We start from the raw sequence: 24147 nt of genomic DNA, 5'->3' as shown, positions 1-24147 counted from the left end.
GCTAATCTCTCAATATTCTTTATTTTGGTAAATGGCCATCCTTGAAGGCAATCTTTCCCTCACATGCCATGTTTAGTCAGTCATTTATCTCTGTTGGATTCTCTGTGAATCTAGGCTCCTCAGCAGTTTCTCCACAACCACTTAATATAAAGAATTTCACCTTTGGCACTGGTGGATTCAAAGAATAAAAATGGAATACATATATATAAAGCTAAGTACTTAAAACTTATAAATACAGTTTTACTCAAAGCCTGAGCTGCTTCCTTGTAATAGGACCCATCTGGCCCTTCCCCAGGGATTTTCTTCATGACAGGAAAACAAAGGAGCTACTTTTCTTCTTTTTCTGCCATGCCCACTGCCTTCGGGCTACCGAGAGGTGGTTGCAAAGTTGACTTGGGACCCAGGGCTCCTGGGACAGGACTGGATCCCTATTCAAGACTTGGCAAGGTGGAATTTTCTAGAAACCAGGATAGGCTGGCATCTCTCCCCTCCCCTCCCTAGGATAACTGATTCAGCATTTCCCAAAACACCACTAGCCAACAGAGGGAATGAAAGAAGCACTGTATATTTGGGGAACGGGGTGGTTTAGATACACTCTTTGGACGACTTCTGTTCTTTCTGCCCTTTCACCTGTTCAATGTTCTTAGTTCTACTGCCTCTTCTGGCCTGGCACACAAAGTTCTCCTCCAAGGGCCCACCATAGCATATTTTATTAACTTGACAGAGTTTCAACAAACTTTCTCAAGAGAAGGAAAAGAAAAATAACTAAATATATGTGTTTATATTTTATAGGTCCACGTATATTTTACATATAAGTTATATATGTGTAATATTTTTCATATTAATATGTATAAAACCCTCCAAAGGGTATGGCTCAGGGTAGAATCCCTTTCCCTAGATCTAAGTGGTACGATCTTTGTCCCAGCTATCACCATGTGGCTCCTATGCTATCTCATTAGCTCTGACCATAACTATTACATGCTAATTACATTCCATTGAAGTCATAAGATGTATTTCAATCTACTAATACCCATTTTTTAACAGAAATGAATAGCTTGGAGAAAAAAAAGTAATAATAAGTAGATAAAAAAGTTATACTCAGGTAATACATACTCCTAAACTCCCACACTGTTTCCCAAAGATGGTAAGATAAAAGAGGTCTTACTAAACTTATATAAATTTACCAATTTGCTTTAAAATGCAATATGCCATTGTTTGGGCATTTCCTTTTTCTATTTGGAAATAGAAACTGTCTCAAACCATTCACAAATATAGGATCTATAAATAAGTATGATCTATTTACCAAGTATTGATTTTTTAATTCTCAATTTTCACATTGATTTTTGAAAATGTTTAATGTTTCAGCTAAAATACTGTGCTATATTAGACATATAAGGTTATATGCCACTCATGCTGCATTATAAAATCAGAAATCTCAATTGAAAAGCATTTCTTAAAACGGGACTTAAAAAGCATGATCACTTTAGAACATGATCTACAACAATAACTTTGAAGATTTACTTTTTTTCTGATGTTTTTTGTGACACATGAGACACTTTCACTCCTACCACTGTGGTCCTATTTACAAAAGAGCCAAACATGATTTACAGTAAAGAAAAAAAAAGTAGTGTCAGCAATTTGTTGTTATTGAAAATAAAATATTCAAAACTTTAACAACAATTTAAAGGACATTAAAAACAAAAAGAGATGAAAAGAGATTACGTAATTATTTTTATTTTCTGACAGAAAAGTTTGGTTTTTGTGTCTCAAAACTACTGTGTCAATAAAATATGGTGGTATGTAAATGAAGCACTTGTCTTGAGAAATATAGTAAAATTTAAGGTACAAAACTCTGAACTTACATATTCATGGGCTTATCCACAACTTGTGCAAAGCTGAGTAAAGCTGTCCCACTGAGTCTGTCATTTCTAACTTATAGTTGTATTATAACCATATTAGTTAAATAAGTTCCAATGCATAGATGCATTGATTTTATAGACTATCTAAAAGAATAAAATATAACTACACGTACCAATGCAGAAAGTTCCCAGGACACACTATTATGGGAAAAAGGAAGTGTTCAAACGAATTCCTTTTTGTAAATGCATATTAATAATAATATACTTCAAGCAAAAATGGAAAGAGTATATAATTATATTTTGCAGAGGTAGGGATTAAGTTTACTTAAAAGAAATGTTTAAATAATTACCTTTGCAATTCACAAAATGAAATATTACCATATGGCACCTGTAATTTTTAGAATAATTCAAAATTGTATAATTATATACTCTTTTCCCCTTTTTATATCAAAGTGTTAAATTTGTGACCTTATGGAGACACACTCCATTTGCCAAGCAAATTTGGGAATTTTCTCAGAATTCTTGGCAATGAAACTAAAATGCATTACTCACTAGATTCACATTTCAGGCTACATTAACTAAAGATGAACTCAGGCTAAAATAATGATTATATAGGCAGATCTATTTGAAGGAAAACTCACTAATTCACACCTAATGAATAGCAAAGCAGGGTCAATTAGAACTATTGTTAAATCATTAGAAAAGGATTCGTCTTGCTGCTGTTGGAAGCCCTATATTCATTTACTTACCATGAAAATCTGTCCCTTAATCCTATAATAGTTATTTCCAAGAAGTCATTACATCTTCTTGTAATGAAGGTAAGTGAGTATGTGCCTTGCTATACGTGCTAAGGGCCTTACATACAGTATTCCATTTACCTTAGGAGCTTAGGTCTCTTATTCACAGTTTAGATGAGTACAATACTCATCTTAAGGCATAGAGAGGTCACTTGATCTGTGTAGTCATACATCCAGAAAAAAGTGAAGCAGGGGTCTAGCAGAGCTCCATCATTTTTAACCGCATTTAGACTTAACACCTTGACTTTGCCTCTTTGTATGGTTTCCTACAGGAACCAACTGACACAGTGTCACTCAAGGGGCCAAGTAAGATTTAAAATAATGATGACATATGAATATCTGAATAAATAAAATTATGTCAACATGTATAAATTTAAAAATATAAATGTTGGGATGCCTGGGTAGCTCAGTGGTTGAGCATCTGCCTTTGGCCCAGGGCGTGATCCTAGGGGCCCTGGTTTAGAGTCCCACATCGGGCTCCCTGCATGGAGCCTGCCTCTCCCTCTGCCTGTGTCTCTGCCTCTCTCTCTGTGTCTCTCATGGATAAATAAATAAAATCTTTAAAAAATACATAAAAAAATAAAAATGTAAATGTTGCTGCTTCTTTGATATATAATAATTAAATCCATGTATTCTTATATTATAATTAGTATTAAATCCAATTGTTTCCCGACAGGTATTCCACCCACAGGCTATACTGAAGAAGCAGCTACAAAGTTCTAAAATTAGGGTAGAATTTGAATCCAGATCACACACATTTTTAAGCATATATCTCAAAGCTTATCTTCAAAAATGAGAAACAGGACTTAACCAGAATTGTTGTGTTTACCAAATCTGTCCTTTTGGTGTTTCCACTTACATACACACAAAAAAGGCAACTACAAAAATGGTTTGCTCTGTTTGATATTTTCCATATTCACCAAATCACCTGTTTCATAAGAAAGCAAAAAAAATTATATGAGATAATATATAAAGTATTTAGAACAATGCCTGGTGTATGTATTGTTCAATGCATGTAAACCTTATTATTATTATTGATGTTAATATTTCTGTCAGGTAATCTTGATGGTTAAGAGTAAAGTAATAATGTTCCTTTTTGTAAAGACTAAAGGAAAACCAAATTACTTTTTTTCTGAAATCATTACATTTTTATAAGTCTGTGAGAATTTGAAACATTTTAATTGCAACTGTTTTGGTTAAAACAGCTCATCAGTTTTAGGAGGAAATGTATTAAAATAAATATATGATTATTGTTTTAAAATATAAGATAATTTTTAAAACAGATTTTGCATAAAGCCCCCAAGTCTGTTTGCAATTAATATTCATGAAACAGATGTGGCCTTCTTTCCATGTGTCAGAATTTTAAGTGTTTTCTAAACTAAATAGTAGAAATTCCAGGTGTTAATATTATTTTGGATATATATGAAATGTAATTACAAAATTAATTTGTGATTTTATAATACTTTTAGTTTGTTATATTATGTACAATGGAGATGACAGGATTATCAGATTAGGTAACAATAGATCATTCCTTATTTGCACACTATATGGAAAGGACTAGCTGAGATCACCTAATGAATTTGACTCTATATTATGCTTCCTTAGCATTTTAAAATTATGTTCATTTTTCCATAATCTACATTATCCAAAATGGTACTACTGGTCACATATTATTAAATATATGAAATCTGGCTAGTTCAAATTAAGATGTGATTTTTAAATTTTTTTTTTTTTATTTATTTATGATAGTCACACAGAGAGAGAAAGAGAGGCAGAGACATAGGCAGAGGGAGAAGCAGGCTCCATGCACTGGGAGCCCGACGTGGGACTCGATCCCGGGTCACCAGGATCGCGCCCTAGGCCAAAGGCAGGCGCCAAACCGCTGCGCCACCCAGGGATCCCTAAGATGTGCTTTAAATGTAAAGTACACACCATATTTTGAAGACAGTACGAAATGTAAAATTTTCATTAATAATCTTTTTATTAATTATATATTGAAGTAATATGTTTAATAGATTGGTTTAAAATATTTAAATTTATTTTACCTATTTCTTTTTAAAATATGGCTACTAGATAGTTTAAATTACATATGTGACTCACATTTGTAGATCACATGTTGATGGGCCAGTATCAATCCACAGAATATATATGTGTGAACATTTGTGTTATTATACATATATTTGTGCATACACATAATGCAAAATTGTTTCATTTTGTCTATTTACAGACTTTACAAATTAGTTCATTTTGCTAGATTTGCTGAAAGACATGCAAACTCAATCTAAAGCTCAAGCGCCATGCTATAAGAAAATGCTAATTTTCTTATATTTCCTATATTCACATCTATGCCAAATTGGCTTTCTGCGTATTTTCTAAAAATATATCAATATAGACTTTTGGGAATATTTAGATTATATTTTTATAAGTTTTAAAATCAGATTTTCTGTGCCAGGAATTCCTGGCACAGAACTCCTAAAACCCTTGTAATTGCCTAGGTGATAAAAGCACTAGGAGGATCTTTTGTTCTAATACCTGATCTTTCACCCCAGCTCTTGACACTGGGCTCTTAAAATCCTTGTAATTTCACTCTTGTCAGAGTGTCCTTGGTTCCAATGAGGTAACTCTGAGAAGGGTTTTGAAAGGGAGCTGATTACTGAAAAGACCCAGGCATGATTAGAAGCTTGGAATTTTCACCCCATTCCCATTTTTCAGAGACGGTAAAGGGACCAGAAATGGAGTTAGAAACTGATCTTGCCTAAATGAGAAATCCCCAGCAAAATCTCTCAATAGTAGGGGATTTGAGGAGCTTTTGGATTGGTGAACACATCCACATTTTGGGAGGGTGACACATCCTAACTCCACAGAGACAGATCCTCCTAGACATCACCCTGTTTCTCTTCACCTAGCTATTCATCTATATCATTTATCGTATCCTTTACTACAGTGATAAACCTAAGGAAGTGTTTCACTGAGTTCTGTGAGCTGTTCTAGCAAATTAATCAAACCTCTAAAGTGGGTTTTGGGAATCTGATTTGGCCTACAAAAATTATGGGTAACTTGGGAACCTACTGTTTGCAATTGACATCTGAACTAGAGTAGAACCAGGCCTGTGAGCCTGAACCCTTAACCTATGGGGTCTGATAGGTATCTCCAGGTAGATAATGTTAGAATTCAGTTAAATTACAAGACTGCAAGCTGATGTCTGAAAGAATTGACTGGTGTGAAGAATATCCTCCAGACATTTGATAATCAGAAGTGTCAGAAGTGAAGTGTTCTGTGTGAATAGTAAAGAAGACACACAGGTGGAAAATTAAGTTTTTCTAATTTAGGCATAAAAAGCACCTGAAGCATATTAGTATTTATTAAATGCTCGTGCTTTTCCAGTCATTCTGGTATGATGAGATTATCTTCTTCATGGGTGAGTGGTTGACATTAGAAATAAAGAACCCAGATTAAATGAAGTCCATCTAATCTCTCTGTCCTCTTGTTTTGTTTTTTTCTTCTTTTACGAGGACTAAATCCACTAATTCATAAGATGAGCTAGGAGTATTGTCTGATACAGAAAAAGCATGCACTAAAGAGATATGATTGTTTTTAAATTATTTTAAAATATTTTATTTTATATTATGTACAATACTAATATATTTTAATTCTATATTGTTTAGTCAATTGGTATTAAATGGTATTATTGGTTGAATTGTGTCCTGAAAAAAAAAAAAATCATGTGCTGAAGTCCTAACTCCCAATACCTTAGAATGTGATCTAATCTGAAAATAGGTCATTGTAAATGTACCTAAATTAAGATGAGGTCACCCTGAAGTAAAGTGGGTCCATAGTCCAATATGACTGGTGTTCTAAAACAAAACAAAACAAAACTAAACTAAACTAAACTAAACTAAAACAACAACAACAAAAAACACAGTGTGAAGAGACATACATATGCGAGAGAGCACTATGTGAAGATTGGAATTATGTTGCCAGTAACCAGGAGGAAGTCCTGGAACAGAACTTTCTCTAGTATCTTCAGAAGGAGTATGGTTCTGCTGATACCTTAATTTTGAACTTGTGGCCTTCAGAACTGTAAGGCAATAAGTTTCTGTTATTCAAAGTCAATGGTATTCTGTTAAGGCAGCTTTAACAAACTAATACAATCGTATTTACTATTTTGTGTCATACTTAGAAGACACAATGAGAGAGTTGGATGATCCCAAATTAACCAGTAAACAGCTAATACACTGTGGGTGGGTATGTATAATGGAGATGTTTGTCTTAGATGCGGTTCTTTTCTAAGTGCTTCATAAGCTAAAGATTCTGAATGTGATTTATTCAAAAAGAAGTCAAAGGAAGACCCAGAGAAGGTGTGGAGGAAGCAGGACAGAAAAAAGGGAAGAACCTAAGCAAGGGTGGAATTTAGGTTAAAGTCCCAGACATAAACTAATCCTAGAAGGAGCTCTGAAGCATAAATTCAATAGTTCATCCCAACTGGAGTCAAGAGCTGGCTAATGTACTCTCAAACCATAGGCACTGGTCCCTCCAGTATGTGAGAAAGATAAGAATAGAAGGACAAAGAGAGCTAAACTTTTTTAACTTTCTCTAGACAGGCACAGTGGATAATGGGCCTAAGGGCAATGTGACTGTTGCCGATGCTCCTCACTGGGTATGGGTATGGATGGTAGGAGTACATATATAGCTTATAGAGTGGATCTGGATGGGATTTAATTTTTTTTGGGGGGGAGGATTTAAATTGTAATACTCTATCTACACTGGACTTTATGGGAGATCTTATGAGAAGCACATTAATCTTGAGAGTTTAAGGAAAGCTTTTCTGGAGGGAGAGTCTTGTTTATTGAGTATTCAAGTATGTGTGTATGTGGACCAGTTGAAGGTCAGTACTCTTTTTCATTTGTCAATTTTTTGTTCTAATTCTAGTCTACGTTCTATGTACTATTATGTTCCCTGAGCATTGAACTTGTGATTGATTTAATAATGTCCTTCACAGTGTCCAGTGGAGTGTTCTCAACTGTGTATCACAAGAGTGAATGTTGTTTTATTTTTGTTAGCCTCATTTTCCTTTTTGTTGTCTACCAGCCACTGCTCTTCTATTGTTTTTTTTTTTTTTTGAGATTTTATTTATATATTCATGAGAGACACACAGAGACAGAGAAGCAGAGACACAGGCAGAGGGAGAAGCAGGCTCCATCTAGAGAGCTCGACCTGGGACTTGATCCACAGTCTCCAGAATCTCGCCCTGGGCTGAAGGCAGATGCTAAACCTCTGAGCCGCCGGGGCTGTCACTACTCTTCTAAAGCAAATTTTATTTTTAAACTCATTCCAAGATATTCAATGTACAGTAAGCTGTTTTTGACAATTCGCTTCAGTTACACTGTCACGTCAAAAAAATTCACAATTTTCTCAAAAGTATTTAAACAAGAGTTTGAAGACATATTCTAGATGTAATGTCGCTGTAATTTATAATACATATTTGTTCATATATATACATAAAATATATTGCAGTCTTAAGTTTAAAAGATATAGAGGCACCTAGGTGGCTCAGTGATGGAGCTTTTGCCTTTGACTCAGGGCATGTTCCCAGGATTCTGGGATCAAATCTCACGTCAGGCTCCCCACAGAGAACCTGCTTCTCCCCCACCTATGTCTCTGCCTCTCTCTGTGTCTCTCATGAATAAATAAAATCCTAAAAAAAAAAAAAAAGACTTTCTGTGAAAAAAATATTTAAAAGATATATATATAACAGACTAACTTGAGAAAAGAATTTTCATTTATATCTTAAAATTAATGTCAATAATATAAAATGCCAATCTCCAGGAACAAGAAAATATAATTTAATCCAAATGTCCTTTTTAATCGCCTCAAATCATTTACAGGAATAAATATCAAAAGGAACTATTGGGAACTACAAAATATAACAGATACAGATTGAATGTAAACTCTAAAAGTGAAGTATTTATTAGCTTTTTAAAATCCAATTTTTATTAATAGAACAATGTTTAATTAATTTTCTGGTTGCCTAAGAAATTTCCTATAAAATTTTAATAAAGGACAAATATTTAACACAAGAAAATCAGTAAATGGGAGAACAATTACACTGCACAAAACTTTTGTCTAATTAGTAGTGCATTTACTAGGTAAAACTTCTGGTTATTCTTCTATTAATATTATCAACAGTTTTTGTAAGGTATATAATTACATGTAAATGAGTATGGATCAAATATAAAATCAAATCTTAGACATCAATACATCTAGAAAGAAATGAAAACAATTGCTAGGACAGGTGATAGCAAAAGTTGAAATTCCTCTTTTTTTTCTCCACTCTTAGTTTCTGTTCTCCTGAGAGGTTTTATCTATTTGAGGCAGGCATTAGGGAAGACAACATCTTTGGAAAAAAGGAAAATAGAATCAAAGCTTTTGTCACATGTCAAATACTAACTGACAAGTAATATAGAATCTATGTGTTAATTATTTCTACCTGAACGATTTGTCTTTTACCATAGTATCTGAGGCCAGATACTAGATAATTCCACTGCAGTGGTGGGAATAATTTGTTTGATATTGACATCACATTTTCCAGTACAGTTTGCAAGTTAATTTCACAAGAATAAAAGAATTTAGATCACAAACACAATTGCAGGGATGCCAGTGGATATGGTGTAAAATTACAAACATATATTGAATCGCTGATTTCTTAGGCCTAGGAAATAAATGAAAAAATAGAAATCTAAAATGTACTGCCTAAATATCAAAGGAAATTTATTCTTCTCTCCTTGCATGGATTATCTATGTTGAATTTGGATAAATAAAATAAAATAATGAGACTGAAATAATGAGACATCATTTTTCTGTGCGCATGTGGATTTTTAAAAGTTATTATTGAAGTGTAGTTGGCATTCAATGTTATATTAGTTTCAGGTGTACAGCATAGTGATTTGACAATTCTAAACAGTATTTGGTGCTCACTACAACAAATAGAGTCACCATCTGTCATCATACTACATTATTAGACTATTATTGACTCTATTCCTCATGCTATACTTTCATCTCTGTGACTTATTTATTTTATAACTGGAAGTTTGTACCTCATTCCCCTTCATCTATTTTGTCTATCTCTCTCATCCACCTTCCCTCTGGCAACCACCAGTTTATTCTCTGTATTTAGTCTATTTGCTTTGTTTACATATATTTTTGTTTCTATATATAATATATTTGCTCTGTTTATAAATATATGTATTATGTGTATTTATATATACAAATACATAGTACATAGGATGTGTATACACACACATATATATTAAGTAAGCATATATTAAGTAAAAATATTTATTATAATATATAAAATATATTTTTAAAATACGTATAATAATTATATATAATACATTATATGTATATATTAATGTGTATATATGTGTATATATATATACACACACACCCACCATGGGACTCAAACTCACAACCCTGAGATCAAGACTTTACCTGATATTTAGAGTCAGACTCTTAACTGACTGAGTCACTCAGGTGCCCCTGTTTGTTTTGTATTTTAACCTCCACATATAAGTGAACCATATCGTATTTTTCTTTCTTCATCTGATTTATTTCACTTAGCATAAGACCCAGAGGGTCAATCCATATTGTTGCAAATGGCAGGATTTCAACTAAATTTGTAAAGCAAATATTAATGACATAAAGAGAGAAACTGATGGTAACACAGTAAGAGAATACTTCAACACTCCACTTACATCAATGGCTAGATCATCCAGGTGGAAATCAATAAGGAAGCAATGTTGTTGAATGACATTGGATAATATGGACATAACAGACATATACAGAACATTCCATCCCCAGACAATAGAATACACATTCTTTTCAAGTGCATATAGAACATTCTCTAGAATAGGTCATATATTAGGACATAAAATAAGCCTCAATAAATTTAAGCTTGGAATCATAGTTTGTATCTTTTCCCAATCACAACAGTGTAAAACTAGAAATAGGAGACAAGAAAAAACTAGAGAAAACAAACACATGGAAACTGAGCAACATAATACTAAACAACAATGAAGCACTCAAATATTTTAAAAATACATGAAGACAAATGAAAATGAAGTAAATATAAATATATATGCATATACATACACATATACATACACAAAGACACACACACTTCACATCACATCTTCTTTACCCATTCATCTATTGGTGAATACCTGGGTTGCTTCCATATCTCAGCTATTGTAAATAATACTACAATAAACATAGAGGTGCATGTATCCTTTTGAATTAGTGTTTTCATTTTCTTTGAGTAAATACCTAGTAGTGGAATTACTGGATCATATGGAATTTCTATTTTTAATTTTTTGAAGTATCTCCACATTGTTTTTTCAGAGTGGCAGTACCAATTACATACTTGCCTTCAGGGCATAGAGGTTCCCTTTACTCCATATCCTTCCTCACCAACACTTGTTATCTCTTGTCTTTTTGATAATAGCCATTCTAACAAGTATTAGATGATATTTCATTGTGGTTTTGATTTGCATTTACCTGATGATTAGTAATGTTGAGTATCTTTTCATATCTTCTGTTCACCTGTACATCTTCTTTGGAAAAAAAACTAAGTCCTCTGCCCATTTTAATCAGATTATTTGGGTTTTTTTGGTATTGAGTTGGGTGAGTTCTTTATAAATTTTGGATATTAGCCACTACCATTTACCATTTCCCCATAGAATATTCTTGCCTCCTTTGTCATAGATCAAAGGACTGTTGACCACAGGGCTCTCTATTCTGTTCCATTGATCTATGTGATGAGACATATGATTTGTAAGTTCCAGTAATGTAACTCTAAATTATAGTTAATTTGGTATCAATGTTTTATCCATAATTCACTTAATTATGAATATTTTATAGAAATATTTACCACATAACTACTTTGTCCTGGAAATTTTCCTAGGCTCTTAGGGTTACAATGTTAAAAAAGTATATTCTTACTCCCAAAAAGCATGGGGAAGGATATAATGGTTGCAGGTAAATGCAATATCAAATAATAAGTGTTGTGATGAATACATGCACAGAACATCTAGTAGCATAGTAATAAAAACATTTAGCCAGTCTTCCTGCTACCTAAATAGAAGTTCCATGTGAAGTGATTGCTAAGTAAAAGTAAGCAAGATCTAAGTAGGAAAGCATAACCTTGTGTTTCAGGAGGAGAAAAGTGATGAAGGAAATCCAAGACATAAAAAGACCCACATATCAAAAGGTGAAGGAGAACCCAGCTTGTTACAGAAAAAAAAAATCTGGTATGTAGTACCTCAAGAAACAGTATGATTTATCGATTAAGATAATCAAGTGCTATATCATGAAGGATGGTCTTTTATGGCCAAAGGATTTGGATTTTATTCAAGGCTTTAGTGCTTGTTCTTTGGAAGCAGTAGTTTGATGATAAGCTCTTAACAATGCTAAAGCTGATTTTCAATGGGAGTAAAAACAAGAGAAAAAAATCATATATATTATCATATATAATCATTTATATATTTTATATAATTTTATATAATATATTTAATATTTATATAGAAAATATATAATATATTTACTATTAACATATAAAATGTTTATGTATGATATATAACTTTGTGTAATATATAATATATATGAATATTTATATAAAAATATAATTTATTTATATATATACTTTTTTCTTTTTTTAAATTTTTCTTTTTAAATAGTGGTTTATATTTGGCCAAATATTCACATAATGATTTCCTTCCTTCCTTCTTTCCTTCCTTCCTTCCTTCCTTCCTTCCTTCCTTCCTTCCTTCCTTCTTTTGTTTTTTATTATATGGTAAGCTTCAGAGAGCTTATCAGGGTTTTTATTAGATTTCTAGCATCTTTCTTAGCTCCATACATACATATGTATATTATTAGTTCAATTTTTCAAATTCTTAATCATGAGGTCACTGACAAAGGACAGTTTATTCAATTCAATGCTATGTCATTGTACTGAATCTTAGTCATTCTTTTTCTAAATTCATGATACTCATCCCAAGTCCCTACAAAGAAAAATATACGTGATTAACCTTCAAGAAAGGCCTTCAAGTCATGTACTTCTGACAAATATAAGTCATATTTCTTAATGTGAATCAGCACATTGGCTAACTGCTGTATGAGTCCTAAGAATAATAGAAATATTTTAATCCAATAGGCAGAGATAAGCAGAATTAAATGCCTGAACTGTTAACAAATGATAAGTTGAGTACATTAAACAGACTATATTTCCTCCCCATTCCAAACTGTAAATCATATGAAATCATTTTATGTAATACATATTCATATTTTTAAATGCTACAATAAGATTTTAACATAAAATGCAAATAAAATGCTCTCTTATATTAAAGAATTTAATTTTATATTCCAGTTACAAATACCTAAAATAAATTTTTTAAAGAGTGGCTTATGTAAGTGATAGCCTCCCTTAAGAGTCTTATCAAATAAGCTAAGTGTAGAAACGAAGTAGCTTTGTGATTCCAAAGTACTTTATTCTGAGCATAGAGTTTTATCTATGTCTTTTGTAATTTAATGAGCAGCTCTGACTTCCTACTGTGCCCTAAGAAATCTCTTGCTTACTCTAAAATTCATATTTGCCACTAGATGACTTATTTTAAAAGTTTTGTGTTGGTAATGATTTTTTACTTTGTATGGAAAGGATGGTGGTTTCATAATCTATAAATTTTAAATGAATATTTTAACAAATAACATAGATAATTTTTCCCTTGATACCAGAAACTTTGCATCACAACTTGTTTGTGCAATCTACCTTAAATATGTGAAAGAAATCATCTGTCACTGTCTAGCGTAAGTATGGGTTGATGTCTCAATATATAAGATAGCAAAATCACTATATATGAAGTTAAAGTTATTTTATTTTTGTCCTTAAGGAATAACAATGTGAATAAATTAGATTATATTATAAGATACTTGTGATATTGACACAGGGACCGTGGGAACAAGTCCTAAGTGAAAAGCATGATGCACGTTGGGCACTTCTGTTGGCTGTTAGTTGCTAAACCACATCTCTTGCCAAGCAGAACCAAGATGTAGCTCAACATACAAGCCAAATTTAAAACAGCAGCCGCAGCCATACCCTGTTGATGCAGTAGTGAACAGAGGTTCCACAAACATGAAAGACGTTGGCTCCAAAAGCATCAATGAGCTGCCTGCGCATATCAACCAATCAAGACAAGGCACTCTTCTATCCATCATTAGCATAAAAGACCTAAAAGTTCCCATGGGAACTTTATATAAGTAGGGCTTCCTTCCCCTTTCCTCTGGGAGGCCAGGTTATCTGCCCTCTGTTGGTGCTGTGTCCCCCGCCTTCAGATGGAGCTATAGCCCCAATAAAACCTTGCCCATAAAAAAACAAACAAACAAACAAACAAACAAACAAAAAAACCTTGCCTATGCCTTGACTTTTGGGTCCAGCCTCGTTTCCATTGCTGTTGTGCAAGAACGTTGACTCCAGTAACAATATGGTTCGTTCTATACTAGTTGCAAGAAAAAAAAAAAAAATTCTGTATCTCTGGTAAAAACATTATTTGAGAATACTGAAATTCCTAAATGCTGAAATTGAATTAGTAGAAAATATACAAAAATGAAATTTCTGTGAAAAACCATATGTTATAAATAAGAAAAGCATATGCTTTCCCTCTATTTTGTGCAATTTCTTTCTTTTTTTCTTTCTTTCTTTTTTTTTTTTTTTTTTAGGTTTTACTTATTTATTTGAGAGAGAGAGCATGCACAAGTGGGGGATGAGGGGAGGGCCAGAAGGAGAGGGACAAGCAAACTCCTTACTGAGTTGGGAGCCTGAGGCAAGGCACCATCTCAATACCCTGAGATCATGACCTGAGCCAAAGTCAGGCACTTAACCAACTGAGCCACCCAGGAGCCCCTGTGCAATTTCCTAGTTTTATTCCTGTAGCCCAAATTGTGGATTCAGTGTTCAGATTATGTAGTGGTATATTAGATATTATGACAAGTTGTATTATGAAAAATAATCTGAGAACCGTAGTTGGCATTTATGTATCAAGCACAACAACAAAAATAAATAATTGTTGTTTTTATAATATATGCAGCCCAGCAATGATTATACTTTCAGGTGTATAAGCATTCTCAACTACATGATGGCCCTATATGAACTATCACTACTTACATGTATTAAGTTTAAGGACATTTAATTATTCCCTCTTTATATTTTTATCATATTATATCCCTTCTTTATATCAATCTTCAACTTCCAAGCAGTATATTGCTAAAGATCCAGCTCAAACTTGCTTTGTAAAAAGTCAAGGCAGAAGTTAGAAGCAGGGTGTCTATGTCCTTCTGATTTTTGTAATAAAGCTATCTTAACTGGCTATACAGTTGAAACCATCAGCAAACATACTTATCCTGGGGTTTCCCAGTTGAATTTCAAACTCTATACATCACTTAGTGAATCTCAATGCCTTAATTTTAAGTAAGAGTCAAAGTTGTGTCAAAACATTCCCAGTGTTAAGATCAGAGCATTTCAAGCATAAGCTATACTACATAGTGTTATTTTGCTTTCCAAAAGAGTGTCCTCAAATCAACTAATTCTTGATCCTTATCCAGTCTTAAATTCTAGTCTCCTTGGTTAAATACTGGGATCAGAACTAGGGTGAGGTTAATAAGATGCCTAAGGTGCAAAATGTAAGGAAGTACTTACTCTGAGCATCTTTCAATATTAACCAGTCCTTTGCAAATACCAAGCAAATATTGTTTTTTGGATACACACACAAATACATATTTTATACTTATTTATTATTATATATTTATTCATAATAGCTCTGAAACACAAGCATATTATCATCTAAATTTTTCTGTTGTCACAAAAAGAGTAAATTATTTGCCCATCCCATGGCTAATATTTTATACAACTGAGAACCACTAAAGAAAAAAAATTATCCTGACACTGGCTAAATATGGTAAGAAGGGTTTTATTTAAAAGAAACTACTACAATGGAGATTTGTAGTAGGGGAGAGAAATCAATCTCAACTCTAAATATAACAAGGAAAAGTAAGAATTTTTTTAAAGATTTTATTTAGTTATTTGGAAGATGGAGACAGAGAGAGTATAGACAGAGAGCATGAGTGGAGGGAGGCACTGGGAGAGAAGCAGGCTTCCTGCTGATTGGAGAGCTCAATACAGGGCTGGATCCCAGGACCCTGAGACCATGACCTGAGCTAAAGTCAGATGTTCAGCTGACTGAGCCATCCAGATACCCCAGAAAGGTAAAACTTTATAGACAAGCAACAGAGTGGAGATCAGTGGGTGGAAAATTACTAAGAGGAAAGAAACATCAAGGGTAAAAAGTATTTTGTCTAAACTTAGCTAACAGAATTTTTGCTGAAGGCAGAACAGGGTGATATAATATTGAAGGTAGGGGAGTAAGGAATGTGTTTGAGTATTGATGGTGCATAATTTTCCCTAAGCTGATTTATCAGAAATCTTGCTAAAGTTGGGTTCTTTAGAACAAAGCACAAAGATAGGCATGATGGGAAGTTACTCAGAGGAGCCCGACTAGAGTTTTCTCTAGGATTGACAGTCTCCAACAAAACTGGTGAAACTTATTTAAAAACAACAACAACCAGCACCACCACCCCCAACAAACAAGCAAGCAAAAGACAGCACTCAAAGTGTCTGGAAATGGTTCTAAGAGTGAAAAATGAGAAAAAAAAAATGTATCAAGAAAATCTATGAAAACTTGGTAAGAAAGCTGAGAGTCACTGGAATTTGAGCCAAGACTGCTCCCTCTGCCACCTTTATGCCTTAGTAATGTGCAAATATTACTCCACCCTGCTATAGCCAAGAACACAGGACTCTCTCTCTCTCCAGTTCCGAAGTCAGAGTATTTTCTGCCTGTGAGGAGCAGAACTTCAGGATTTGTCATCTTATTTCCTGTTGCTTATTGCCGAAGCTAAGTCCCAGGCAAGTCGGTTAACATTTAGGCCCTCATTTCTTTGCCCAAACCCCACTCTTTTAGTTAAGGATCTTCCTTGGGTGTGGCATGATGAGAATACTCGGGTTCCAATAGGCTTTCTCTAGCTCATGAGACAGTGATTCTGTGTCAGGAGAGGCTTGCCAATAGAACCCTCCCACACTCCACTGAATGCTAAAGACTTAGAGGGGACTGTGACTCAAGGAGAAGCCTGCCATTGTCTCCACTCCCAGCCTTAATCTTAGGTAGGAACAAATGTACTCACATGGAACATTCTCCAGGATAGATGACATGTCCAATAAAATAAAGCTCAATAAATTTGAAAGGATTGAAATCATACAAAGACTATTCTCCAAACATAATGGAATGAGGTTAGAAATTAATAGCAGAAAATTATTTGAGTTACTCACAAAAATTTGGAAATTAACAATATAAATGTTTATTCAAAGACATACAAAAGAGAAAGCAAGACATTCCGAAATGAATGAAATGAGGATATGATACAAAAAAACATATGTGATGCAACTAAAATAATGCTTGAAGTCAAATTTATGACTGTAATTGTTATTTTAAGAAAAAAGAATGGGGGTGCATGGGTGGCTCAGTCAGTTAGGGGTATGACTGAATTTCAGCTCAGGTCATGATCTCATGGTCTTGAGATCAGCCCCGCAACAGGATCCATGCTCAGCAGGGAGTCTGCTTCTCCTTCTCCCTCTGCTCATGCTCTCTCTGTCTCTCTGTAAAATAAATCTTAAAACAGAGAAGAAAAATAATCTATCTCTTTCTATAGGATATCAGAAAAAGAGAACACTAAAATTAAGTAAAAGGAAGTAAATACTAAAAATTAGAGAAGAAATTAATGAAATGCAGAATTTTAAAAACTAGAGAAAAATAAAGAATACCAAAACTGGTTCTTTGCAAAGATCAAACAAAATTGACAAACTTTTAGCTATATTGACCATGAAATAAAGACAGGAACTCAAATTAATAGTATCAGAAATATCAATAGATTTTTAAAAAGTGGCAAAATCCAACACCCTTTATGCTAAACTCATCAACAAATTAGTCATAGAGGGAAACTTCCTCAACTTGATCAGGAGCATCTATAAAAAATCCACAGGTAACATGATAATTAATAGTGACATCCTGAACACTTTTTCTCTAAATCATGAACAAGGCAAGAAAATCCACTCTCACCACTTCTGTACTAACATTATATTGGAGATTCTATCTAAGTAAATTACACAATAAAGAGTAATAAAAGCAAGCCAAATTGGAAAGGAAAAAAAAAATAAAAAGACTTCTATTCAGAGATGACATTATCTGATATATAGATAAACTTAAGAAATTCACTAAAATCTATTAAATTAATAAATGCATTAAGTAAGATTACAAGATGTAAGAGCAAAACACAAAAATCAATTGTATTTCTACATACTTGTAATAAATCCAAAAATAAAGCCAATTCCTTTCACTATATCATAAAAATTAAGCACATTAAAATAAATTTAACAAAAAAATGCAGAACATATCTTGAAAAGGATAAAACATTCTTGAAAGAAATTAGATGTAAATAAAAGAGAAATATCCACAGTTTATGGGTCAAAAGACAACATTTTTAATATGGAAATATTCCCAAAGTTATATGCAAATAACTTAATTTCTGTGAAAATTCCAGCCAACTTCTTCATAGAAATAAAGATCTGATTTAAAATTCGTATGGAACTTTAAAGTACCCAGGAAGCCAAAATGATTCTGAAAAGAATGAATAAAGTGGCACTTGCACTTCCAATTTCAAAACTCATTAAAGCAACAGTAATCAAGAACATGTGCTACTGGCACAAAGATACATATATCGACCAAAGAGAATCCATAAATAAATATATCTATTGTGAATTGATTTTTGACAAGAATGCTAAAACAATTCAATGGGAAAAAACTACATGATGCTTGGATACCTTGATATCCAAATACAAAAGAAAAACATTGAGCCCTTACCTTATACTATGTACAAAATATAACTCAAAATGGATCAAAGACTCAAATTTAATAACTAAAAATAAACTTCTTAGAGAAAAATACAAAGGTAAATAAGTCTTTGTAGCCTTGAAACTAACAAAGGATTCTTAGATATGACAGTAAAAACACAAACAATAACAGAGAAGTTAAACTACATAACATCAAAATTAGAAAATTTTGTGCTTCATAGCAGACCTAAAGAAAGTGAAAAGATTAGAAGAAAGATTAGAAAGTACATAGATTAGAAGAAAATATATGAAAATCATTATTTGGAAAGGGACTTGTGTCTAGAATATATAAAGAACTCTTACAATTCAATAATAACAATGACAAATTTTAAAAATAGGCAATGATCGGAATAGATATTTCTCCAAGAAATATGTATGTAAAAAGTCAATAAGCAACCAAAAACCTTTTACACTATTAGTTGTCAGGAAAATGCAAAGGAAAATCTCAAGAAGATACCATTTCACACACACTAGGGTGACTACAATACAAATGTCAGATATCAAGTATTGACAAGGATCTGGAGAAATCAAAACATATACACTGCTAGAAGTGTAAAATGGTATGGCTGTTTTGGAAAACAGTCTAGCATTTCCTCAAATGATGAAATGTAGAGTTAACATATCACCCAGTAATTCTACCCCTAATATATGCCTAAAAGAGATAAAAACATGAAGACACAAGAATTTATACCTAAATGTTCATAGCTTCCTTATTGATAATTACCAGAAGGTGAAAAATCCCAAATGTCCTTCAAAAGACAAATAGGTTTTTTTAAAATGTGGTATATCCATAGGATGGCTTATTATTCAGCAATAAGAACAAATGCAGATACATATTACATGGATAAATCTTGAAAAAGTCTCAGTGAACTAAGCCAGTTACAAATGACAACTTTAACTCTGATTCTATTCATAGGAAAACCAAAATAGGGAAATCTACAGATAGAGAAAGTAGATTAATGATTGCTAAAGGCTAAAGAGTTAGGTGTGGGAGTGGGGATGTGATAGCTAAACAATACAAGATTTCTTTTTGGGTTAATGAAAATGTTCTAAAATTGACTGTGGTTATGGTGCAGATATCTATGAATTTTCTAAAGCACATTGAATTATAGACTTTAAATGGATAAATTATATAAAATGTCAATCATATTTCAATAATTTGGTTAAAAATCAAAAACAAAAAAATCTCACCTACTCTTGGTGGCTTTGAAAACACAGCAAAGAGCAATGAGCCAAGGACTATGAGTGGCCGTCAACAAATAGGAAAGGTAAAGGAAAAGATTCTCTAGTAGGGCCACCACAGACTTAAACCACCTCTGCCAACAATTTTATTTCAGGCAAGTGCAAACCATTTTGGACTACTGACCTATAGAGTTATAAGAGCAAATTTGCATTTCAAACCAGTAAATTTGTGGCCTAAAAAAGCAACAAGAAACTAATAACACTGTCTCTAGGCTATATGGCACAATTATAGCTATTTTATTAACAAAGTTTCCAATAGATTCACACACCATGGATTCTTCCAATAGAGAGGGAATTTTTTACTAAAATAAAAGGGGGAAATGGTGGTCAGGCAAATGTTCTATAAGAGTCATCATTTTAAAATAATATAAAGACTATAAGTAATGGTGAAAAGAGTATTTGCATCATAGGAAGCATCAAAACCCAAATTGTTAAATTGATATCACTGATTTTTGTTGCATAGATTAAATAAATAAATAATATATTCAATGCATTCTTATTATTGATTTTACCAAAGCAAAATTTTTACTTCGTTTTCTTTAAGATTGTATTTTAAAAATTTTGGGTGGTTAATATGTTTATCTAAGTTGTAAATTCTAAGGACCATTTTCTTTTCTATTACCAATTAATGAAAAGTTAAAAGGCAAAACTCTATTAAGAACATTCTCTTTCGGGATCCCTGGGTGGCGCAGCGGTTTAGCGCCTGCCTTTGGCCCAGGGCGCGATCCTGGAGACCCGGGATCGAATCCCACGTCGGGCTCCCAGTGCATGGAGCCTGCTTCTCCCTCTGCCTATGTCTCTGCCTCTCTCTCTGTGTGTGATGTGACTATCATAAATAAATTAAAAAAAAAAAAAAAAAAATTCTCTTTCAAAAAAAAAAAAAAAATTCTCTTTCCTTTTTACATGAAAATTTCTTTAAAATACTAGCCTATCATATTGCTAGTAATAAAATTAAAAGCACTTAGTTAATCTTCTGGCTTTCACCAAATAAAGATAAATATTTAAAAATTAAATCCAAAATTAAAATTTAGATATGTTTCTTCATAATACTTATTGTAAATATTTTGTGCTTTATAAAAAAATAACAATATAAGGATTCTAATTAAACAGCATCTATCCTATTCAAATTGTATGTATTCTGTAATCTTTTACATCACAATAGAAAGACAAAGCTTATTGCTTCTCATTTCTTTTTTCATGTGAAAACTTTGATACTTTACATTTTTCTCAGGAGAGGTTAGGTTGGTCAACTTAGGAACTACTGTTCCTAAGTTGATCCTGACAATTGAGGAGGGGACATGGAATGTTAATTTATTTGCATAAGATTTTAAAGTTTGTCTGAAAAGGATGTACTGGCATTTTTACTTAGTGAATAGTATTAACAAACCCCTCCAAAAAACCCCCACAAAACAGCAAAAAAAACAAAAACAAAGACAAACAAAAAAACATGGACTTAAATATTTCAAATATGTTTCAATATGAACTAAAACTATTATTTATTTTGAAGGGTTTCTAAATTACATTTTCAGTTTTGATCGACTATGTGCAAGTTAATTCCCAGATAATGACTCAGAAAGTGTTCCAAATACATGTTTGAAACAAAGAAATAAAGAACATCTGGGGAAGATTTATGATGTTTTGAAAATGTTGGTTTCTATATATGGAGTCTAAAAGAATATTGAATATAGTGAGTTTTCTTTGGTTTCTAATGCATGTTAATAGAAAATGACATCTCTGAATAAGATACTCTACCTATTACCCCCTCATTATTCATATAGTGGGAGGATTGCCTTGAGTGGGCAATCATTGTTATCCTCTCAGTGGTGATTAAAGGCCATTTGAACCTAATCTTTGTCAGTCCACACTTCTTTCAGTCTTAGTTTTCTCTTAGCTTGAGTTAACACTGCACCTGACAAGCTGCATCCAGAGCTGTTCAGTGTCATTGGAGGCAATCCACCATGAGCCCTGAGATGCCCTGCAAGTTCTTGCTGACTCCTTACTACTCATTTATTGGGCTATTTTTTAGTGTTAGGGTTGCAAAAAACAACCTTGAGGGATGAGGTTGTGTCTCCCTCTGGATAGAGAGCAGGCTTGTTTCTACTCACTGTAAAAATCAGTGAATGTCCTAGTGCAGTGTTCCTGGTCCCTGAGAAGCATCTTCACCGGCCATAACTCCTGGAGAGCTTGGGGCAAAAGGGAATTGACACAAACTAACATGAAGACCTTGCTGTTGCTTTCACCATGAATAATAAAGTCCTTTGTCCCTGACTCAGCAGCCCTGTGTCTTTTGCTAGCACCCATGAAGCAGTCACAGGTTAGCTTCAAAACTTGTAAGTAGAGTGAAATTCTCAGCTATCCATAAGACTTAATATTAAGAAGGAGTTACAACATAGTCTTATGCTACTACAACTGGGGACCAAAGCAAGGAATTGGAAGTGAATGGAATTAAACCTTCTAAAAGTAGATTTTCCAGGAATTTACCTTTGCTATCCTGATAATGTCTGCTGTCTGATATTTGTCATTTTTCCCCAGTTCTGTTACACTTTGAGTTCTGGACATGGAACTTCTTTGTAAATCAGAGACTTACTAAACTCCAATTTCTTGATGCATGACTCTGATCATTGTTTCTCAAGATTATTCAGTATACCAATTCCCTTTACCTAACTTAGAACTGGTATGCCCAATTAAAAAAAGAACACTTTATTAGACCTAATAATTGTTACCTTTTCATAAATTACAGATTAGTCTCACATTCTTGAATTTTAAGCCTAGAATTTTAGAGAATGCTGCTATTCCTTTTTTAAAACCAAAATGTTACGGAATCACTGTTTATATTTCTAGGGCTTGTCATATTTTACATTTTTTCTTTCCTCTGTGCTTCTCCACACCTTTATTCCAACTATGGTACATAATAAATACCATTAATTACCTTCACAATGTCAAAAAATAATTCCCAAATAGTTCCTTGTCTCCTCCTCAGATCATTTGCATGAGATTTCTATAATATGTCCCTAAAATATGAAGCTAAATTCAGTCATTAAAGAAATATTCTCTGAGCCCTTAAATTATTTATTAGAAAATCAGAATTGCATTTTATTCTTGAGAAGCTTTTGTCAATCCTGTGATAAAATCCAGACTATCTTCTGAAAAGAAATGATAGGTAAGAAAGAAAAAGCTAGATAACAGATGGGTAAAGGGAATCATCTAACAGATAGTAGTTGATTCTATGGAAAAGCAAGAGTGTAGAAAGATTGAGAATAGTATTATATGTTGCATTCTAAAAATATAGGTTGGTAAAAATACATCTTTGGTTTCAATGATATAGTTATATACATATATAATATATAATGTATATGTATGTGTGTATTTTAATAATTACTTGGCCCTCACAGACCCAATTAAATAACCACCCACCCACATTCTATTTGTTTCTTTAAGTCAGAACCAGAGCTATCATCATAAATAATAGTAGGAGTTAACATTTATTGAGATCTCACTAAGTGATTATATAACATATTGTTACATATTGAGTATATATGAGTATATACTGTATGTATATATTATGTAAAGATATAGATATACCTAATAATGACTACTTTTGAATATGAATTGCTATTACCTTTACTTTGAGGCTGATGAGATAAAAAGAAGCCAAGTCACTTTTTTCATAGTCAATTTTATATACTTTATGTAGTCAGTCACTTTTCTGATATGTACAGTTTGCAAAAGCTGCTCAATGATAGAATGTTATTGTACTTTGGTAGATAGAGTTCCAACATGTATTGGAACATGAAAACTGAATCCCAGAGAGAAAATACATTCATGGGCAAAGGGATTTCTTTCTTTACCATAATTTAAACTTCTATTCCAGAACTATTCTAAGTTATTTGTATTCAATTATTCCAGCATTTACCAATTTATTAACTTAAAAAAAAAAAACAAAACACGGATCATCAACTCTGTACTTTGATGGGAAAGTTAAAATAATTTTGATAACATGATTATACACACACATATATGCACATATGTATACACATACAAAACTATATATTGTGTTTAGAAAATATATATAAACAATTTTCCCAAAGTCACATAGTGTTGAATTCCTAAGTAGAGAGCAGTTTGCAAAGATTAATAATCTTGGTATAGTTTCCCTAAATTTATTCATTACTTTTTTTTTAAAGATTTTATTTATTTATTCATGAGC

The sequence above is a fragment of the Vulpes lagopus genome, chromosome 12, assembly GCF_018345385.1.
Source record: "Vulpes lagopus strain Blue_001 chromosome 12, ASM1834538v1, whole genome shotgun sequence".
In the NCBI taxonomy this organism is placed as follows: domain Eukaryota; kingdom Metazoa; phylum Chordata; class Mammalia; order Carnivora; family Canidae; genus Vulpes; species Vulpes lagopus.
The sequence above is the reverse complement of the archived record's forward strand: the minus strand, read 5'-3'. Positions refer to the sequence as shown.